This window comes from Chiloscyllium plagiosum, chromosome 40, assembly GCF_004010195.1.
Source record: "Chiloscyllium plagiosum isolate BGI_BamShark_2017 chromosome 40, ASM401019v2, whole genome shotgun sequence".
Lineage (NCBI taxonomy): Eukaryota > Metazoa > Chordata > Chondrichthyes > Orectolobiformes > Hemiscylliidae > Chiloscyllium > Chiloscyllium plagiosum.
Genome location: NC_057749.1, coordinates 13,733,281 through 13,749,402, shown reverse-complemented (window position 1 = coordinate 13,749,402; position 16,122 = coordinate 13,733,281). Strand labels below are relative to the sequence as shown.

Sequence of the window (16,122 nt, the reverse complement as noted above, 5' to 3'; positions counted from 1 at the left end):
GACATTGGTAAGACAAATGAAGTGGAAGTTCTGTCTGGTTTATAGAGAAACCTATTTCATTCACTTTTGATTCTTGAAATAAATAAATTTATAATGAAAGCTAAATGTGTCATAAAACATATGTGGAAATTCAGACTTTGAGTAGCAGTCAGGGCAACCCCAAATAAATCACATGACAGTTTTTTTTCTCTGGCCTACCCCCATGCAAGCAGCTTCTTAACTATGTTCAATATTTTTTTGACACTGTAACTCCAGAGAATTACTGAAAGATTATCAACTTACAGTGGATATCCAAGCCAAGTCAGATCGTGATGCTGCTTTTCTTGGTTTATTCCCTCAAGCTCAGGCACTGTCCTTCCTACTGGCTTCCAATTCAGAACACAGTCTACTCAGATCTAATTTTTCCACCTCCAGTTTCTCTGTCTCGCATGTGTACATATAATTCTATTTCCAGGGTTTAAAAGCTCATATTCGAAGTGACACTTACAAATAGTCCCGCCAAATCACCTTATTCATGTCAGGCACGTCATTGTGTGTGTTCCATGGTACTTCATGGTTTGGTCAAGGCACAATAGACAAAGTCTCTATCTTTATTTAAAAATGTTGCTCACAGTGGTAGTGCTGAGCATTCAAATAGTGAAGCTAAATGCTTAAGTTGGAAAGTTGAGGATAATTTTTTATACACACACAGAAACACAAAACAATATTGAAAATACTCAGAAATTCTGACCGCACCTGTAGAGAGAGAAACCGAGTTAATGTTTCCGATCAACAGTCTTTTATCAGAACAGATCCAGCTAAACCATGTAGATGTTTATGTTCTATATGATTCACAAGCCTGTCATGAATACATTATATTCCTTTCTCCTTCATACATTTATCTAGCTTCTCCTTAAATACACATAGGCTAATAGTCCGCACCACTCTCCAGTTAAAGATGTTTTGTTCTTGGATTCATTACCTGATACATTGTCTTATATTTATGACCCCTGGTTTTACTCTCTCCTACATGTGGCAATGTCTTCTGTGATCTTACAGACCTCGATCAGATCATTTTAAATTTTCTAGAGAAAGCCCATCTCCATTATTTCAGCATTCAAAGTCCTCATGATGAGTCCTCTTGCTCTTCTATTATAGTCATACCTGAACCTCGCATCTTGAAGTGCACAGTGTAAGTATCTAGGGCAGGAAGGAATTACGATTGGTTAATCCTGCCTGGGCATTGGTTTGCTTTGCTAGCAATAGACATAAAGGATACATTGCTGTAAGCCTGAGGAACAGGTCTTCCCTCTCTGAGCAGCATATGGGTAAATCTGGAAAGCAACGATGCATAAAAATAATAGAGACTGTTTGGTCCATCCAACTGATTCTTCTAAAATAACATGTAATTATCTTTAGAAGGGTAACTCAGATCTTTCATTCTCTGCCATCTCTGCCAACTGTGTGAAACTTCTAACTGAAATGAATTGAGCAACTTGATTCCATGAATTGTGTATGCAAGTAACTGATTTACATTTGCTGTTGTCAAAGTAACAGTTTATATTTTAATTTTGATAGCAATATTTGATGCAAAGGCTTCTTGCTTAGTCATGTGAGCTTAATTCACTCAGCAACTTGTGTCCTTGACTAAAGATGTGAGATTGATGAGGTTTTTGAAGTCAGCCTGTGCTTCATCCATACATGACAGTAATCTATCTTATAGAGCTAATAAACACTCATTTAGATTGTTTATTGCATGTACTGTTAGAACTTTAAAGTTTGAAAGTGCTTCCGCTGAGGTAGAAGAATTAAGCTTATTAGCATGTTGAGTCAATAAATTTTTCAGGTGCACTTCCGATCACAATGAAATGTAAAGCATTGTGTCACTGAATTCCAGGAATATTAAAATGCCCCATCAAAACAGACCTGATCTTTTGTTTTAAAGCCCTTTGTAAATCTGTATCCGTTTGGGGATTTAGCATGTATAATGTAGCATACAATTGTCTTTTACAATATATTTTTAAATAGTTTTGAGACTCCTAGGCCGATTATCATTTCTGTGGCCTGGATGTATGCATCTGTGTTTCTCTTGGAGTGTGAGAGATTTTAGCTATTCTTCCACTATTTGTGTCCCTGCCCCTAAAAGTTTAGCTGTACTTCAGTCTCATCCAAAAATAGGTGGAGAGAAGTGGGCAGATTGGAGAATCTCATAAGACTGCTCATGGGCCTGAGCAACATGGCTACCCACAGTCCTAGGCAGCTGGCAATCTGGGTGATTGTTTGACTCAACTGACTGCCTTACTTCCACAATTATGTTCATACTTGGGTCTCCCTGGGAAGGGAGCCATTGGGTGTCGCCAGTGCTTCCACAACTGATAGAAGATCTATGCCCTCTCTCCTCCTTCCCTGTGTTGGAGAGACAGGATTGGACCATTGACACCAGAAATTTGTATAATTTATATTTGAATGTAGGTACCCCACTTTTTATAAAAAGACTCAATTATAGGTCATCAGTGAAACTAATGCAAAGGGGTTGGAAATCTTTTGCTTATAATTGTAACAGTAATTCATTGTGTTTGGGCTCTATAACAATTACAAAGACATAAAGAAATCTCAACTTGGGAACCTTCTCCTGTGAGGGCAGACGTCAACAATGAAATTTAGCATTACTTCCAGTACACCAATGCAGCTTTCAGCATCTGAGGAAAGGAATGATTGACCCTATGGCAAGCTCATTGTCTACATGGCTGCAGTGTTACCTGGTATATAAAGAAAAATTGGTCCCTGCCAATGAGCTTGATCCACTTGTAGTATTGATGTTTATTTTCAGTTTCATAAATTAAACCCTCAACAGCCAAAATTCTCCTTTTTCCACCTTGAGTTCTGAAAAGGTGGCAGAGTATGTTAGTACAAATAAGGAATATGAAGTTAATGTTTCAAATTAACTGATGGAAATTTGGATTTCAGTTCAGTTTGTCAACAAAAAGAAAAGGAAAAAAAAATTAAGCTTCAGTACACTCAGCTAGCAATCATAAAGGCATGCTGGCAGTACTCCATGTTTCCAGGATTCTTCAGTGGGAGATCAAAACTGTTCTTGCTTGTTGTAACAAGCAGAATGACTGGTCATCCTTACCGTTTGATCATTTGAATTTGCTACTCTCTCACATGTGTCCTTGCATGGTGCTGGTGTATTCCTTAAAGAGGAGATCTCCCTTTCAATTCAGTCTCCTTGTTCAGATGAATAAATTATGATTTTCTTTACAATGACTTGCACAACTGAAAGAACTGCATTAGAAGATCTCTAAATTGTTGTAGGTTTCTGTTTCATTAGTACATTCTTAGGTTTTCTGCTTTTGATTTTCATCAGTTTTGAACTAGTACACTAGACTTTCATTCTTGTATGTCTCTTCGTGCATTGCAGGTATCAGGTAATTAGCCATAGTCCATAACGGGCTGCAGACATACCTCTTTGTTCGTGAGAGACAAATGGTTGCATAGCGTGAGGTACATCACTCTACATCAAGCTTGGGACAGGACATGGCAGCAGGCCTCCATGGACCACCAGTCTGGTACAGGCATTAAATTTTACACTATTTGCATAATTCTGCCGCACAGTATAGCTAGCTAGCCAACAGGATGAGCAAAGAAACAAAGCTGACTCTAGCTAGAGGCAGAAAGGCCCACCATTTTCAAGAGTTACAGGGAGAAAGTGGGAGAATGGAGTTGAGAAACTTATCAGCCATGATTGAATGGTGGAGCAGGCATGATGGCAGAATGATCTAATATTTGCTCCTATGTCTTTATGGTCATCAGAGCAGCAGTCAGTACACTAGTAAACAGGTTCATGCTTTAGGTTCTGAAGAGAAGTCTTAGCAGACTCAACTTTAATTCTGTTTCTCTCTCCACAGATGCTACCAGACCTGGTGAGTTTCTCCAGCATTTTCTGTTTATTTCAGATTTCCAGCATTGACATTATTTTGCTTTTATTTGTGCTTTAGGTTGTTGGTTTTTAGCATAACAGAAAATTCCCTTAAAATGAAGATTAGTTCTACAGAATTTTCTTTTTCCTTGCTCAGCATGCTGTAGCAGTGTGAGTAGGTACCAATGCTGTGGCTTCTTCATCTTTTAATTTCTTTGTCAAAGTGTTGACTGGAATAAAATAGGATGAAGAACCTTTTATTTTTGTTAGAATGCTAACAACAGGGAATTGTAAATAATGTTTAGTGCACTTCTCTAGACCTGCCCTGGGCTCCACAAGCTGTAGTTGCAGCTGCTGGAAACCTCCCCCATGGCTCTTAATCCTAATAGATGGGGAAGTACTTCTGGAGTTTGCTTTTCCTCACTTCACTAAATGTTTTAAAGCAACTGTATTAATCAGCCTAAGTGGTGTGCTTCTTAATTCCTGAAATATTGCTTCAGTAGCAGCTTTTATATTGGCTGCATGCCGTGTTAGTGCAGCTGGCTCCTTCTTCACAGGTTTCACACAGCTGATAAAATTGCAGGATTCACTAAGATCAACAGCTAGGAATATTTTATTTTAATTCCCAGGTATTCCCAGCCGCAATCTTAACATATTCAGCAACTTCATTTTGGCCTCACTGTGAATTTGCAACAGGTATTTATCTGGAACTGCACAAAACTGATATAAAAACACAGCTTATTAAATGTTTAATTTTCTGTAGCCTTGTCCTTTCGCATCTCTAACATCTTCCAGTCCTACAACTCTTTGAAGTCTCTGTGCTTTTCAAATTCTGACATATTACACATCCTCGATTTTTGTCATTTCAACATTAGTAGCAATGCTTTCAACTGTCTAGGCCCTCAGGTCTAGAACTCCTCCCCTATAGCTCTCTGACTTTCCCTAAGACACTCTAAAACATACTTGTTTGAGCACTTTTATTAGCATACTTGAGTGGCTAGGTGTTAGTCAGAGAGTCTGGTTTCTTAAATTCTAACGTTCCTGCTGAAGTGCTTTGGGATGTTTGCTAGAGTTATATAAGGAAAGGAGAAAGATGAAATTATAGAGCATTTGTAATTCACCAAGTATCATGCCACCTAACTCAGACTGAAGATTTGAGTGAGTGAATCATACGATCTCTCTAATGGTGGATTTTTTTTTCATTAAGTCGCAATCTTAAATTGCACATGATGCATGCCACCTAATCTCTTTCTACCTCTTCATGTTGAACTTTCTTTTGAGAATAAGTCAAGGAATTCAAAAGATGAAGACATCCTCTGTATGCAGAACTTCTGAGTACAGGGTATCGTATGTTGGTACCTCTTTAGTAGACGGAGCTGTATGTTACCAGAAAGCATATAAATATTTTGTTAAATCTGTGCATAAACTTAGAAAGATTCAGGAGTACCTTAGTCTGCTGTATCACTGGACCAAGCAGACTGAGAAGAGAAAATGGAAGGATCCCAGTCATGTGATGATGATTCACACACCAGATGAATATGCATACTTGTCACATTTTTCACTTCCAAAGGAAAGATGAAGTACTCCAGAACTAATTCAAGATATCTTTTTTAAAAAACTCAGAGGAGTTCTGGAATTCAACTGAAAGTAAACACAATCACAGACAGGCAATATAAAAACAAAATGTTCTTCAATCAAGACAAAGTTTGTTACTGTCCTCCAGATCTATGATTAGTGTCTGATTACAAGATGTCTGAGTCTTCTAGTTGTTAATTGCTGTGGACAATTCAGTGAAAGGCTATGAGCCAATGTTTCATCTAAGTCCTCCACTGAAGGTGATTAATGTAGTGTAGACTTCAACTTATTGTGACTTATAGGACCTACCATATATGCACATTCCAGTGGTCCAGGTAATGTAGCTAGAGAAATTCGTCTTCACTGTACTGCCAAGGTGAAGTTCTTGAAACGTTTCAGTGTTCCTGTTACCCTAATACTGTTAATTTTGCTTAATTTGAGCAAACAAGAATGTTCCTCAGTTGGGGCAGCAAATGTGCTCTCACTGTCTAAAACTTGCACCTGCAACCCATCAATTTCCACCTGGAATTTGTACCCACGGCTTCACTGTGTTGCACCAACCTAATAGAACTAGAAACCATATTTAACTGAACTCCTGGCATTTTCTGAAGAGTTTTGGGCCATAAGTAGTGAGGTGATATCGTCATATATTTCAATCCCGTGTTTTAGGAAACACTGCACATTCTGAAAATGTTTTCAACCATTTGTTATTACATCACACACTTTGCAAACATCTCTTGGAATTCTTTCAGAACACTTCCTGTAAATGATACACGTAGGCGAGTTACTGTGCTACTAATAAGCGGATCTGTGCATTATTAGAAGGAGCATCAATATTTTAATATTCATATAAGTAAACTTTTGAGAAATGGCAGCTTCTTCATTGCTTCATCAAATTCCAAGCTTCATTTTGCTAAACTGTCATTACAAATAATATTTATATCTGCTTCTCTTTACCAAGTCTATTTCTGTATATCTAGCTGGGGTAAATCTGAATATCACTTTATCTGGGCCCATTTTCAGGAAGCATGCAGTGTGGGTAACAAACTTTGAGTCATATATCCTACCTCTAGTAACAGTCATGAGACAAGTTTGTGAGTTGAGCTGTGAGACTACAGCGGAGGGGATTGTAATGAGTGAGGAGTTGGGACAACACACTTGTCATCCTGGTTCCATATGCAGGTATTTGAAACTCAGTAGTGGGTAAAGGAATGATGTATATGGAAGGGCTTGCATTGTCGTACTTGTCACAAACAAATTTTGTCGTTCAGGATTTTACTCCCTTTGCCATCAACTCTGTTTTTCTTTTGTACTAATGATTCAGTAAAAGTTACTGTAACAATAATGCCACTTTACAAACAATGCCTGATGACACCCAAAACACAGGATTAACCGTGTCTTGGAGTACAGTACATCTGTAATTATCTTTCATGAGTAATTGGAGACTCTTGCCCCTCCAAACTTTTCTCATCTTAAACAGACCTTCTGGCTGCTGGCAAACTAGATTTTTCTGTAAATTTCCATCCTTCCCTCTCTGTTTTTGATGCTAAAGAAGCTTTCCAATGTTCCCACAGTGTCCGAAGACCTTGCAGAACAGCTGCCTTCAATCTTGTGGAATGTCAGAGGACATTCTGACATCTCAGTTCACCTTCTGAGTTCTTTGGTTTTCATAAATTGTTTAGAAGGCAGAATTTCGTTAAAGTTATAAAGTTCATCGTGCTTCGAGAATCAAAATCAGGCCTAATGTCTATTCTAGGCAGTTGCCTGAGGCACCTTTGCAAAAGGGGGTCTATAGAATTTAGCATTTAGTTGCAGTTTGGGCGCAGGTAATCCCACTAAATTAGTTAGCATCATGCACACTTTAAGCTTGGAAAATACATTCTAATTCCTACCCTTCAGGGTTACTAAGATGTTTTTGATGGACAAAATAAATTGATTACACAAGTTACAACTTTTTTCATTCAGCAAGTGCTTTTAGCGGAAGATAATCAAAGGGTTTTATTCCAAACCCATTCAAATCCTTGACACTCCTCATAATTCCTATCTCCCAGGACCCTTGATATCTTTCAGCATGATTCACTTAAATCTGAAGAATTAAAAAATATAAACATACTGAACAAAGCACTTGAAAGTACTGTGAATTCATCACAACAGAAATCCTTTTTGAAGGAATCTGGTGGGTGTTGATTTTTATGTAGATCATATGCAAATTGTTGAACTACATGCAAAACATTGAGTACTCCTGCCAATTAAGCATATTCGAGACCTTGATGTAGATTATATCTTCCAGCTTGTGATCTTTTTACTGTTGACAGCAATGTGACCCTGCAGTACGGTCTTGGCACACGCTAAGAATTCAGAAATTTTCTTTTTGGGGGTGTGATGTGGTGCAGCAGTTGTTAAGTGAAGACCAATCAACAGATAGTTGTCTCTTTTATAGGTGGATGAAATTATTAGTCATGTTTGATAAGCATTTGTAGAAAATAGGGCTCATTTCTGTCACTTTGGGGCTCAGTTTACAGCCTCTTATGAGGTTAAGCCATACAAATAGGACAAGGAGTTTACATGGTTTATTATCCACATCTCACGCCTGAAATCCCAGAAGCATGGAGCAGCTCAGAAGATTAATCCTGAGCCTGTGGTCTTAAAAGGATAAATCCTTATTACAAAACAGCATACATTTCTATTACATTAATGGCAGTCCAAAGTCAGCAAGAAAGCAAGACATGGCAATGGATCTTTTATAATCATGTAACATTTCAGTTAATTGTGTAACATGCAGTTACATTATTTAATACATAAGAAACTATGTACCAAACAGTAAAAATGATTACAGGGTTTTAATTATGTAACATGCTTTGATAAAGTGGGTTCAGTAATTAACAAGTTTTTAGTGTACTTTTGTGCAGCCATTAACTGCTAATTTAGAACTCTGCAACCAAACGTTCCTTTCATCGAGAGAGTAGGCTAATGACTTTTTCAGTTATTGATGTGTTGTCTTCAGAAATCACTGTAAAAAGCACCAGTCGCCAACTCATCTCCCATATCTAGAGTTAGTCACAAGGTGACATAAATAGGGGACTTAGATAACTTTCACACACTGCGCCTAAGAATCCTGCTGTCTTTGACATTCAACCTCAATGGCAAGTTTTTTATGTCTTCTAGCATGAAAATAGTCTTTTGCTTTATCAAACTACCTTGCAGTGGTTTTTAAGGAATTTGTATCATGCACATCATAGGATATATTTGATGTTGATAAGTGCTTAGGTTATCTGTTTATCCTTGTTTTTATTATTGTTCCCTGGACACACAATAATTTTGACTATGCTCATTACAATTATTTTGAAATAAAATATTACATTGACTGTAAAATGCTTGGGTCATCCTGATGACATGATGAACTATATAAGTGCAATACTTTAATTTGTTTTCAAAATGTGTCAAGTATCTCTGATTAGGCAGAGTAAATAACATGCTTCTCAAAGTATTAATATCAATTCTATTGTTATTCAGGGAGAGCTTGTGTCTTTTCCCACCGAATGTCAATCAGACTCAAGCTCGATTCAGTTTGTTATTTATCTAATCAGTAGAGACATTCTGGGGAGTCTGAAAAATAATGTAAAAGTGTTTCTGCAGGCAGTCAGAAGCATACTTGGTGAAGGTTGTGATAGATTTGGCCCCCATGAATGCAGAGCCTAAATAGCTGACTATCTCATCGGGGAAGAGTGTATGAACAGAAGAAATGCTTTAAATGATACAAAGTTCACCACGTCTGTTTGTGACTTGTAAATAAATGTTTTCATGAAAACTTTTGTGAAACACTCATAATGCCGAAGTTTCATAATTTAGTATAATATTAAGGAGAGGTCCTTAATTACTACTCCATTTAAAAAAGGATTTAACAACTGAAACCGTTTGTCAGTGATTGTCAACATTTTCTTCACAGAAACTAGGAGCAAGAGTAGGCCATTCAGCCCTTTGAGCCTGCTGCACCATTTAATATTATCATGACTTATCCTCTATCTCAAAGCCATATTCCCACTTTCTCTCCTTACCCTTTGTTGCCTTTAATACCTAAAATGTTATTAATTTCTTTGTTGAATATACTCAGTGACTGAGCCTCCACAGCCATCTGTGGTTGCAAATTCCACAGCTTGATTACCTTCTGAGTGAAGAAACACATCCTCATCTCAGTCCTAAATGGCCTACCTCTAGACTTCCCAATCGGGAGAAACATCCTCCCTGCATCTATCCCGCATAGTCTGATTTGCACTGGACCATTGACTTATATTGCTTATTTCTTGAAACAAGAAAACTACAATTTAAATAGTTGTATTTTAATATATTTCTGCTTTAGTGTATGTTTCAAAATGCAGACTTTTAATCTGAGATTCATGTGATTCTAAAAGATCCTAAAGTGAGTACTGTAGATTGCTAGATTGGACATGGAAAGCAATGTGAGCACAGAGGCTCATGAATTCATTATTCGATACCATTTCTGGAAATGTCAGTATCTTCACAAATGCACAGGATCCTTGGGGTGAGTGCATTAATATTAGCAGTGGATATCCCAAAACAGAAAAGTGAAATTCTGGCCTCCTTGTTATAGGAGGGATGTTGTGAAACTTGAAAGCGTTCAGAAAAGATTTACAAGGATATTGCCAGGTTTTCTTTGGGGGGTGGGAGGGGTGATGGCTATAGAGAGGCTGAATAAGCTGGGGCTATTTTCCCTGGACCATCAGAGGCTAAGGGGTGATGTCTATAGAGATTTATAAAATCATGAGGGATGTGGATAGAAAGAATAGCCAAGGTGTTTTTCCCAAGATGAGGGAGTCCAAAACTAGAGGGCATAGCTTTGGGGTGAGAGGGGATGATTTATAAGGGACCGAAGGAGCAATTTTTTTCATGCAGAAGGTTGTACATGTATCAAACGAGCTCCCAGATAAAGTGGTGGAGGCTAGTACAACTATAACATTTAAAAAGCATCTGAATGGGTATATGAATAGGAAGGGTTTAGAGGGATATCGGCCAAGTGCTGGCAAATGGAACAAGATTAATTTAGGATATTTGGTCAGCACGAATAGGTTGGACTAAAGGGCCTGTTTCCATGCTGTACAGCTCTTTGAAGATCACAATTTCATAAACATTGCTGAATTTGACTGTGCAATTCATTTCTTAGCTTTCCTAATACTATATCATCTTGGGAATTAAAAATTGCGAGGTTATAGATGTTGCCCTCTGAGATGTCTGCGTTTACTAGGCTGTCAATGAAGTATTGCTTCCAAGTCTTGCTGTTATTGGGTCTAGCTTCATGATAGAATCAAAATACGGGATTTGTTTGATTCCAGCCTGCAACCAAGACATGGTGGCACCTGTTCAATAGACCTCTGAGCTATACACTGCTTTCCCCTTTATCCAAAGTACATATAAATTCCCGTAATTAATGAAGGTCAATATATGGACATGGGTAAATACTAACCTATTCACTTTCTATGACAATGAAACCATAACAGCACTTGAACAGAGTTTGCTCATTATTTTTCCAATGATCTTTAGTACATTTGGTGAGAGACAGAAAACATGATGATCAGTAATGGCAGGATTGATCCCTCTGGGCAGAACTAGTATTTCACCAGTTTAAAGCCAGCTGGGAACACACTGGGGATGTAGAAACCTTTAAGTAATGGTGGCAGCTGTGGAGCAACCCTTTAAAACTTGGCAATTTAAAGATCACAGCAATTGTATTCAGATTTGACCCTTATTTGATCCATTATATTTATGCAAAATCTTTATTTCATTAATAGGCTTTGACTTGTAGAAAGCTTACTTGTATCAATGGCAGAGGAAAAGAGGGAGCAAGATGTTCTACCATATAAGCAGTATGAATTTGATTTTATTAATGTATATTTTGTCTGTGCACTTCAATATTTGCCATGATATTGCTATACCTAAAAACTTCCAATTCAGTTAAAAATGATTTGATTACATTTCAAAGTAACTCAGGGAATGTGATGTATATGGCTATGCTTGTACAAATCTTTCAGTTAATCGGAAATTCAGTCAACCTAAATGCGGAGTAATTTTAAAAAATACTAAAAAATAACACACTTAAGACTCTCAACATTTACTTGCTTCAAATAGAACAGTAGTAAGCAGTTGTGTGTTTAACTTCAAGTATGCAAGGAATGGTGAGAGTTTCCTTGTGTCGTTTCCAATCACATGTAGTCTTGTACATGTCGTTTGTCATGTTTAAGCATTTAGCATTTATTACCAAAAGCACGATACTCATGAGATCTGATCATTATAAATGCTCTATCTTTGAAGTTTGAGGAAGCTGTCATAGTATTATTAAATTGCCATGTTGTCTGTGATTTTTACCTTAATTAGCTACTCTGTTGCAGGTTGAAAAGCTCCTACATGACTTTTTTTTAGATTAGATTAGATTAGATTACTTACAGTGTGGAAACAGGCCCTTCGGCCCAACAAGTCCACACCGACCCGCCGAAGCGCAACCCACCCATACCCCTACATTTACCCCTTACCTAACTCTACGGGCAATTTAGCATGGCCAATTCACCTGACCTGCACATCTTTGGACTGTGGGAGGAAACCGGAGCACCCGGAGGAAACCCACACAGACACTGGGAGAACGTGCAAACTCCACACAGTCAATCGCCTGAGGCGGGAATTGAACCCGGGTCTCAGGCGCTGTGAGGCAGCAGTGCTAGCCACCGTGCCGTTCCCTTGTTGGTCTGTTGCACATAGGCATTGCAGAGTGCTGCATAAAGCCATACGGATCAGACAGTCATACTTTTGACTCTAAAGTTGGTGCTCAATAACTACTGGAAAGTTTGTCTCTGTAAACCTAAACAATACTTTCATTATTTGAAACATGTCACTCTGTAATCTGCACTTTTCTGCCATGTTTATTTGGAATATTCATTGTTTAAGACTGTTATGGATTGTCTCAGCTGTTTTGGTGGAATTTGTCACTGCTGTCAAATGTGAGTAGAGTTTTCAGAGTAGGTTGTTAGGCATGGACTGGCTTAAGGTTTTCTCAGTTAGATAGAAGCTTCTAATTTAACAGATTTGTGTTTCAGCTTTGTAATTACAGAGTGCCCATCAGGCAGTGAAAATCCTCAAAGCATTAATGATCAGTCAACAGACTGGCCTTGCGACTCTGCATTTGTAACAAAACCAAATAACAAAAAGACACTTTGTTTCATTTTTTTCAGGAAATGAACAAGCATTCCATGCTCAATGAGTTGTATAGTCGGTTCTGCTTTAACGCGGTAGTTTCATTCTCGTGCAACCCCACGTTATAAAAAAAATCACATATTAGTATTTAAACTGATGGGGCCAGACACGGGTTACAACCAGTATACACTTTAAAGATCATGCTATAAAAATAATGTCCCCCAATATAGCAGAATGACCTGTATATAGAAGTGCAGTGATTTACTATTGCGAGAGCCATTTTTTCCCAAACTTGATAAACTTGGGAAGGTGGTAACACATTGGTAATATTGCTGGATTAGTAATCCAGCAGCCCAGGTTAATGCATTGGAAGCATGGGTCCAAATCCCACTATAGCAGCTGATGGAATTTAAATTCAGTTAATAAAATCTGGAATTAAAAGCTAGCCTCAGTCATGGTGGCCATAACTCTTGTTGAACTATAACTTCTTATTACTATAACACTGCTGTTCTTAATGGCTATTATTTAACTATCTGCCAGTTTTGCCTGTTCTAATGTACATGTGACTACAGACCTATACCGTTGTTGTTCACTCTTAACTGATCATGGAAATGGCTCCATCTGCTAGCCCTTTGCCCACTCACTTAAGCTATCTATGTCCCTTTGCAAAGTTTCACAGTCCTCTACACACTTAGCTCTACCACTAATCTTTGTGTCATCTGCAAACTTTCACACATTACACATGGTCCCACCTTTAAATCATCTTCTTCCTTGATAATAGACTCAAGTATTTTCCCCACTACAGAGGTTAAGCTAACCTGTCTATAATTCCCCATCTTTTGTCTACTTCCTTTTTAAAACAGTGACATCGCATTTGCTATTTTCCAATCTGCTGGAATTGCCCCAGAAACCAGGGAATTTTGGAAAATTACCACAAGTGCATTTGCTATTACTCCAGCCATCTCTTTTAGTACCCTGGGATGCATTTCATCAGGGTCAGTTTCACTATCTTTTGAAGGTATTTTATTCTCCCTTCAATGGGGGTTTTACAGAGAAAGACAAGTGGAAGACAGCTAGCTGTTAATGGTAGTAGACTTTATGATACCTCCACACAATTATTTCTCTTTCAGGCTAGGTACTTGTTTCATGTACTAGGTCCATACAAGCCATGATGACTTGGTCAAGAGTCATTCAAGATGATATTGTTTAATATTCTTTTCAAGCAATTATCCCCTTTAGTTCAGAACCTGTCAACTCTGTGGCATCTCTTTTTGCAGTCATATACTCCGTTATACACTGTGTATAACTCTGTTCTGGTAAACATGTTTAAAACTGCAACCATGAATTTGCACAGTCTCCTTGTTTTAAAGTGGTATAATCTGACTGTAAAGGGAAAAAAAAAGTATGTGATCCTTGTATATCTTTACCCTTGGTAAATCTGAAATTCAGTTTAAAAAAATTCATTTCATCTCAAGATATGTTATATTCAGTCAAGAAGAAAACAAGACTTATATCCAATCATTCTTACTCCGCCTTCTTTTTCAAGTCTGATAGAATCTTATAATATCTCTTAAACCCTTCAACATTTTACGTTGAGAGAAGGCATCTGCAAACATCAGAATGCAATCCATCTTTACATTGAATGGTTGTATCCATAGACTCAACCTGAATAGTCTTGCATTTTGAGTTTTAAACTTTTCCCTGAATGCCAGCAAATTCTGGCATTAATAGATTAATGTTCCATTGCACCCACGTCAGACATAGACTTCAAACCATTGAAGAGCCAGTAATAACCCCAAAGCTTTATTTTCTACAGTAGATAACTTCCTCTCCCATTGGTTTAATTTCTTGGAAAAATACCCCAAAGGTTTCCCAACTCAGGACTAATCTTCTTGCAATAAGACAATGTCTACCCACAAATTACAAGAATCCATTGTCATTTTAAAAGCAGCCAATGCCAGTATGTTTATTCCGATTGCTTTCAGCTTTTCAAAGGCTGATTATCATTCTCCTTATTTGTTTCTATAACAGATTTGTTAAGGGTACAGTTATGTACTGAAATTATACAAATTTCCTATAAAATCCATGCACTTAAAAACCTCATTATTTCCATCCAGTTTTAGGAACAGGAAGTTCTATTTGCTATATCTCTCTTGCTGTTCTTGGCAACACTTGTCTTTGTCTTACAGTATCCTAGGTAAGTTACACTTACTACTGCAAATTCACTTTTGGCCAGATTTATCATTATACCAACTAATTGTAGTTGCTTAGACGTGACTTCTAATTGTTTAAATGTTCATCCCAGGTGTTACTATATATTACAGCATCGTCTGAATAAACTATGCAGTTCAGTATTTCAACTCTGACTTGTTTTTTTTAACTTGAGAACTCTAATTGTAACAACTTTGTACAGATTAATCTTTCTTTGCAGCTGCCTTTCTCATTGCTGCCAGCACATTGCTGAGTTCTTCACACTTCCTCTTCGCACAGATGTGAGTACCAGCTCTTTATGATGAATTTGAGTGCACACTTGTCTTTAGAGACTTTCAGCAACACCATTGCATGCTTTTCATGGGGAGCAAAACCACAGACCTCACGGATCAGATCACTGATAAACGTGATGTGTTTAGTTAGACGCCCTCTTCACCGGCACTGTCTTGGACCAGTCTCGTTCTTGGTAACAGAGTAACCTTTGTGCAGGCCAACTGTCATAGGATATCGGATTGCCATTTCTCTGGTTCACTTATGGCGTCGGTAAGGAAAGTGACTTGATTCATTTTTAAACCCAAGTGCCATGACTCATGATTGCCATATCAAATGGTTTATGTGAAAGATAAATATCTCCTCAGCCCTTGATGTTAGCAATCCATGCCAGTAACCCTTGGATGGATCAGTTTTAAAAAGAAATGAGGCACTGCCAACTCGATACAATCTTCTAACTGAGAAATTAGGTAGGAATCTGTATTTGTGAAGGCATTTACCTTTATGGTCTGCAAGATTTAGTTGGTCCATTCAACTTCAAAATTAACACTCCCAATGAACGCAAGCTGCTTTGGCTAGATTCAGTCATGTGATTCTAAGCCTGTACTGAATCCATGTTTCTCCCTGAATTTGTTTCTCTGGGCTCAACAAATAAGAATGCTGTTTTAACAATACTGATTCTTCAATGGACACATTTATGTCCAGTTAACATAGTAAATTCAAGTGTATCTTTACAGATTTCCTTATACTTCCGAAGTAATTTTACTAGATCTTCCCATTTTCATTCTTATCAATTTGAGAATACAGTGCCTAACTGTCTCAGTATTTTTGTATGGACTAGTCAAATTTTAAGACATTCATTACATAAACTATCTACCTCATTGTCACTGTCTCTGTCATCCTCTGCTACTCCTATCCCCTAACACATTTGCTCCTTATATCTTCTTCCCTGCAACGGTATCACTTTAACA

General features: G+C 37.8%; 1 protein-coding gene and 1 pseudogene across 6 annotated transcripts in view; one reads left to right on the top strand and one right to left on the bottom strand.

Moving 5' to 3' along the window:
- Positions 1-16,122, top strand: part of scaper (S-phase cyclin A-associated protein in the ER) — a 311,736-nt gene that overhangs the window by 204,770 nt on the left and 90,844 nt on the right. The gene's annotated exons all lie outside the window — the stretch shown is intronic.
- On the bottom strand, positions 14,264-15,730 carry LOC122542538 (annotated as a pseudogene).